We start from the raw sequence: 7,104 nt of genomic DNA, 5'->3' as shown, positions 1-7,104 counted from the left end.
AAAAAAAAAAAAAAAAAAAACCACCCCCACAAAAATCAAAACAAGTTGTTTCTGTTTACCTGATTTCAAAGTGTTACTACTGTATTCTAACAAACTGAACAGGGATTCTTAAAAATAACTGGATTTCTATTTCAGAAAAATTTAACTAATTGGAATTATTTTTTTTTACTTTTAATACAATTAATATTTAAAAAGAGAGAAAACTGAATATCACTCTTATCACCAATTATGTTAAATCCTTAGTAACATGATAGGAATAATCCAGATATACAGAGAAACTATCAAACTACAGGAAACCACTATTAATTCTCATTAGCCTTAAGGTTCGATGAATATTTTCTTCATATCTGTCTACAGCACAACATTAAAAACTCCATGTAAATTTGTCTGATATTGACTTCTACACCTTGACAAAGAATAAGATTCCTATATCAGTGTGCTAAAAATTTGTTTACCAAAATTTTTTCTTGGTGTGCACTTCAAAAGTATTAATGAAACACGAACACCAAAACCCACAGCAAAACAAAAGTATATGGAGAATGTGTAGAAATCCCAAACTCAACACAGCAATGTTTAGATTAAAGTATTATATAAAAAGGTGACATAAAGCATTAATTGAATTACTATGGTACATATGCATTGCATACAGAAAACGTGATACCTCGTAAGAGTAAAAAGCTAAATCTATCATTATTGGCTTTTTAGCAAAATTTTGTGCTACTCTTGGAATCAAATGAATTTCCCCGCTGAACCTGTTTTGTAAGTTTGTGTGCATTTGCAGAAGAAACATTGTTTAAATGTTAAGAACAAGAAGTCACATTCTCACTGTGCTTATAACAGTGATTGCTGAGTATAAATAACTTCCTCTTAATACTGGAACTGACTCCAAAGCAGGCCACTTTTTCACCACTGGAGACAACAGCAATTGTATACATGGTAAGTATAAGTATCCTTCTATAATAGTTTCAGAATATATTTCACCTAGGTAAGTTAACTACCTATCAATACCAACAGGCTGATTTAGACCCAAAAGCACAAAATTATTAGAATATTATACATACATAATATATAAGCCAAGTTAAAAAAATATAGGTACTAGGAGAACTGTATTTCTCAAACATACTGTGCTGCTTTTAGAAACAGAACACAATCTCTTTTTTTCCCTAACAGGGGCAAAGTAGCCTGGGCCCTTCTGCTCCAAGGTAGAATCCCATTTCATTTGACTTGCTCTGAAATCCACTTTGGTGTAATCTGTATTCATCATACTTCCTCGAACTCAAAGAAGTAGTTCTTATACTAAGAACTGTAATTCAACTCTTTGCAGACTTCACCTTGCCTTTTAACTAACAACTACCATGGTCTTTCACAGAACTGTACTCGTTTCCTTTGGGATTTCAGCACAGCAGGACTTGGCACTTTGACCAACGCACGAGTTGGGGAATGAAAGCAGCGAAAACATCGGCATTCCTTCAGCCACTTCAGACCTTGTTCAGACACCTTTCTTCAGTGCTGATAAGGCTATAAGTTGTCAGAGTAGGTACAGAGACTTTTAGGTCCTGTGCTGGCTGTGGAGCTAAACATGCAGCATTCTCACTCCATGCACACTGTATCAATGAATAAATAAGACCTTGAGCCAGTGTTCCATTGGCAGCTCAATTTATACTCTCTTCAAGACAGAAATGAGAGTACTATTACCTTAAAGACAACAACGCACATTTGCAGTAATTAAGCCCCATATCTTTATAATGGGATCAATCACCTTTTAGATTGCAGTCATAGAAATATGATTATTATTATGGCAAACTGGCAAACTTTAGAAAATATTTTTCACTACTGTGACCACTGGACCTTTTTTAGTATTGATGTGGCGCCAAAACCACATGCATGTCCCTAAGCACAGTATCTCAAGTCTTATTATTTGGCTTTCTGTATCCTGCCATTATCTTCATTAAGTGCGTGTCCATCATAACCTGCTCAGATTTTATTGATTTCAGCCCTGATTTTGAATGAAGGCAGAACATTTGCCTGTCACAAGGAGTCTTGATAATTTAAATAGTATTCAAAAGAGATGCAAGAGTATCTGATACGTAATTTTCAGAGTAGTGTGTTGACAACTTCATCTCCCCAAAGATCAAAATAGCATAGTACTTTATTAAGCAAATTACACCTAAATAAATAGTCTGGTTTGAATATCTAGAGCCTGTTACATACACCATCACTCTAGGTCATCTCTAATGGAGAAGCAGTTCATAAATCAATTGGTGTTTGGCATAGAGAACCCTGCCATGTTGCTTATGTGACATTCGCAATAAAAATCCTAGGTAAATTGGAAAAATCCTTGGAAGGGTATATGGGCTGGAAAAAAAAATCCCCTAAACCCAAATGCCTCTTACCAGTAGGAAGGGAAAGATTTCAGAGAAATTTTGTCAGAGTATATGCTGGAAAAATACAATATACTGTTGCAAAGCATAAATGCTCGGAGTTCTGTACAGAAATATTATAAATAGCAGCATTTGTAAAGGGTAATATCTCTGCACAATAACAGTATTTTGTCCTAAAATACATTTGTTTATATTACAAAGTGTCTCCCCTCCAAGTCTTCTGTACGCTACTGGCCCTTCAGCACAGTCACAGTCTAGTAGAAGATTAATATTTCAGAACTTGTCACGGGCAGTTTCACTTGACTCTGTCACTGCCTATGTCTGACAAGCTATTTATCATGCTGCTAAGTGTCAGCATTAAATTATCCCTGCTGTTATGACAGCAACATTATTCATCAGGATTACAGCCCCAGTACAAGGCTGCTTACAGCTGTTACCTTCTTCTTCTGAGCTTTATCGATCTCTGCTCTTTCCATTAAAAAAAAAAGTCTATGCACATGACCGTTCACATCTTGCATGTCTGATGAATTTTATTTCTTTGCCGACATCAAACAAAAAGGCTTCCCAGAAATGGGTTTCCACAGTTATAAAATGTCACCAGCAGAAGCGAATCGCATTCCCTTCAACTGGAGGCACATTCTCTTTGAGGAGACAGAGAGAGACTGTAAACATTATTGATCATAATGCATAGGCACCCAAGGTTGAAGCATGTTGCTTGACAAATCAATCTGCATTTGTTTTAACCAAGTCTCCCTTCCTTAAATACTACAATGAAATCAAGAATTATTTATTGAGATGTATAGTGCTAATCACAGGCACCTCAACTGTGCCCTGTCTCCAGCCGAAACTCTGAACACCACAGTTACCTTCTGCTGGGCTGTCAGTCTGGACCAGAATGATACAGTGAGTAAAGATAAGGGCATGTTGAATTCTTTAAACATTCTTTTGCAACTAAAATTTTGCTCACTTTTCTGACATTCCATACACTCCCAAGAAAAGAACAACAAAATCATTAAAAGAAGTGGTTCAACCTATGTTGTTACAGCATGAAGCTGTGTTGGGGAGGTTTGGATTGGGTATTAGGAAAAGTTTTCCTACCCAGAGGGCACTGGAGCAGGTTCCCCAGGGAAGTGGTCACAGCATCAAACATGCCAGAGTTCAAGAAGCATTTGGACAACGTACTCAGGCATGTGGTGTGATTCACGGGGAGGTGCTGGCCTGGAGTTTGACTTCCGTGATCCTAGTGGGTACCTTCCAACTTACGATATTCTATGATTCTATAATTCTATGTTAGTTTTTATGCCTAGGACTTCTATGTTTTTAGAATGGTTGCTCTGAGATGATTTTTTGGCAATTTACTCCCATTTTATCTTTGGTGGCTACTTCTGGATTTCAAAAACAAATACCAGCATTGTTACAAATATGTTTAAAAAGGAGAGATTTCAGTAAATATAGCAATACCCTCTGCTATCTCCATACTGTTTTCAGCTGGTAATTTAGACTTGGATTTTCCAGATTGTCATTAGCTAGACCTCTCATTGAGTGCTGTTTCAAGTCACTAAAGCATAAAAGGATAAAAAGGGTTACTGAAAATCAAGTTCCTAAAATTCATTCTACAGTATAATAGGAAATAAACCAGAAGAATGCCATCACAGGGAATAGTATTGTGTTTCATATTCTTGTTTCATAACATCCCAGGGATGTTATTTGCTTTCAAATCAAACATAATGTTTAGTGTTTTCCTTAGATATCAAGGTATGTCATTGAGGAAGACTTTCAGCTTTTATTAAGTAGGTATTTTTTCACTTGCTTATCTGCAAGGAATATAGCTGAAAGGTAAATTTCAAAGATCCAAAACTAGTGGACAACTAGCCTTTCCACACTTCCAACTTATTTCAGACAATCAGAGTTTTAGGGGCATGGCACTATTTTTGTGGGGCTACTGAACCAATTTTCTACTTTGCAAGAAGACTGCTAGCCCAGCAATGATGTGGTAATACAGACCTTCCTGCAGGAAACCAGAGTCATGGCAGCACAAGACTGCAGCGTGCCAAACCCACTTTCATAGTGCTGCAGCCTAGCATTTACAAGGACATGGAATCAGCTATCACTTTGTCCCTTCTTATTTTCCAGCTACAGCCAAAAGTGCGGAGAACACAGCGCAGCCCATTGTCACCACTTTCTTTCACTCTCCTGGTTCCTGCCCCAGGGCTTGCACAGATTCATATGTGAGGTATCTATATTTTGTGCTCTACCACTTTACAGCAAAAGATTATGGCAGAATAGGCAGATGTACAATGTATGATTTTTCTGCCTGCTTTTTTGTTTTCACGACTTTCAAGTCCAGATTCGTGAAGATAATGGATCTTGATGGATCTTGCTCCAAGCACTCTATTTCAAGGTGTGTTAATAGTTCATCTACATAAAAAATTTTGGGAAATCACTTTAGTTTTCCATCATTTGAAGTACATGTAAGCTAAAATTGCAATAACAGTTTAACAGTTTAACATGAACAATTCTGTCAGAGCATTCTGACTGAAATAGCTTTTATATCCTTAATGTTCTTATCTCTAGGAATTAACATTTAAAAGTCTAAATTGGAAGTATTTACTGCAGGTCTCCAGTTTCTTTAAAATAACACAAAGCTAAGGATTTCCTTAAAACAAAGCTGCAGGGATTTCAAGTAGAATAACCAGAATGTCTTATCTACATGTGGCGTGTGTTTATATTTTTCTAATTTTGACAAAATTAGTCAAAATTTTTTGGGCATTAGCACAGTGTCAAGGAACCAGACTAGAAGGATTTTGATCTCGAGGGAAAGTTTGATGTTAAAGAAATGGATGCCATTTGAAATTAAGTTTCAAAGTCCAAATTCTACTGACAATGCTCACCCAAATACTACTTGTCATATTCTTCAACAATTACAGGATCATAATCTATGCTATTAAGAAAAAGCAATTTGGTGTTCTTATAATACAGTAAGCTGCCAATCTCTAGATGACTGTACAGAGATCATAGAATCATAAAATCACCTGGGTTGGAAGGGACCTCCGAGATCATCAAGTCCAACCCTTGATCCAGCGCTGCCGTGGTTACTAGACCATGGCACTTAGGGCCACATCCAGTCTCATCTTAAAAACCTCCAGGGACAGTGAATCCACCACCTCCCTGGGCAGCCCATTCCAATGTCTGACCACCCTCTCTGTAAAGAAATTCTTTCTAATATCTAACCTAAACCTCCCCTGGCTGGGCTTAAGACCATGCCCTCTTGTCTTGCCGATAGTTGCCTGGGAAAAAAGACCAACCCCCACCTGGCTACAACCTCCTTTCAGGGAGTTGTAAAGAAAATTGCAGTGATGTGGATAGGATCAACAAGAACAAATGTTACTGTTGGAAATACTGGCACTTTGCCAGACGGGAGTAGAGATTTGAAAGGGAAATATCAGTGAACATGGCAGAAAAGTTATTTCTAATTAAAAGTCATAGAAAAATTATACTTTTAATTTAATTCTGAGATTGACCTGTACACATAGATTCATTTGTTTAATAAAACTAGGCCACGGCAGATTTTTTTCCCAACAGCCTGTCCCTTACAATGGATCTATTTACTTTAGATTCACTGATGATTATATTCAGCTGTACTATCTGTTTGAGAGCTTTTAACTTTGAATGCTGTGGTAAGTGTCAATCTTTATATTACTGAAGGACAATTAGGCAAACCATGTAATTGTATTGTCACTTATTAATTTCAAGCTCCAATGTCATAAATTATATGCCTTAATTAATACTATGTGTCAATCACAATCTGCAACTTTGAAAGGATAAAGAGGTTAACAAGAATACATAATTAAAAGAAAACAGTGAATAATGGCACGGCTGAACGGTTTATAAAATTAGACAAGAAAACTGGTGCTGTGTCAGCAATAGGAGCCAAGACAAAAAAAAGGGGGCTTGACAAAATGCGCACAAGGATTAAGAAGTCAGAAAATGAAGGAAAGTTTTAACTCTTAAGGTTTTATTCTATTTACAAGGCAAATATCTGGCAGAAAGTAATTTGAAGACAAGCATAGAAAATATAAAGTCACTTACTCCTTCTGTACCATGCCATACAGATGAAGAAATAATGTGTGTTTGCACATATTTCTAGGTATAAATGGCACAGTTCAGCAGAACCTACGTACTGCAATAGCTTTGCCACCACAGATGGCAATGCTGCCTCAACACACAGACACACCAGAATGGGCAAAACACACCAGATAAACTCCTTTTTTTTAACATTAGAAATTAAGGCAGAGCTGAAAGACAGTGGTCCTAGAGGGCATGCAACTACAATACTGTCCTGGCAGGTCATCTACCACTGGGAAGAAATTGCAGCAGCCCTGCTCTCCTGCTTACTAAAAGTAAGGACCAAAAGTAATACAAGCAACTAGTAGTCAAATTGATTCAAAATGAAAGCTTCTCAAATGTGGCTATGACACCAGGCAGACGGAAGGAGTAAGTAAACATTGATTTCTGTGATGGAGAATAAGGACATAGAGGAACATGCAGAAACAAAGAGCAATAACTATAGAGCATCAATCACTCAAACACTGCAAAGTATTCTCTCAGTCTGTGTACCTACTGTGGAACATTTCCCAAAGAGGAAAAAAACATATAGTTATGGGTTTGGTTTTTAAGCTCTTAACATGTGTTAAAATTGTACCTGTACCTGTACCAAGGAATT

This window comes from Lepidothrix coronata, unplaced genomic scaffold, assembly GCF_001604755.1.
Source record: "Lepidothrix coronata isolate B3197 unplaced genomic scaffold, Lepidothrix_coronata-1.0 Scaffold3, whole genome shotgun sequence".
Lineage (NCBI taxonomy): Eukaryota > Metazoa > Chordata > Aves > Passeriformes > Pipridae > Lepidothrix > Lepidothrix coronata.
The sequence above is the reverse complement of the archived record's forward strand: the minus strand, read 5'-3'. Positions refer to the sequence as shown.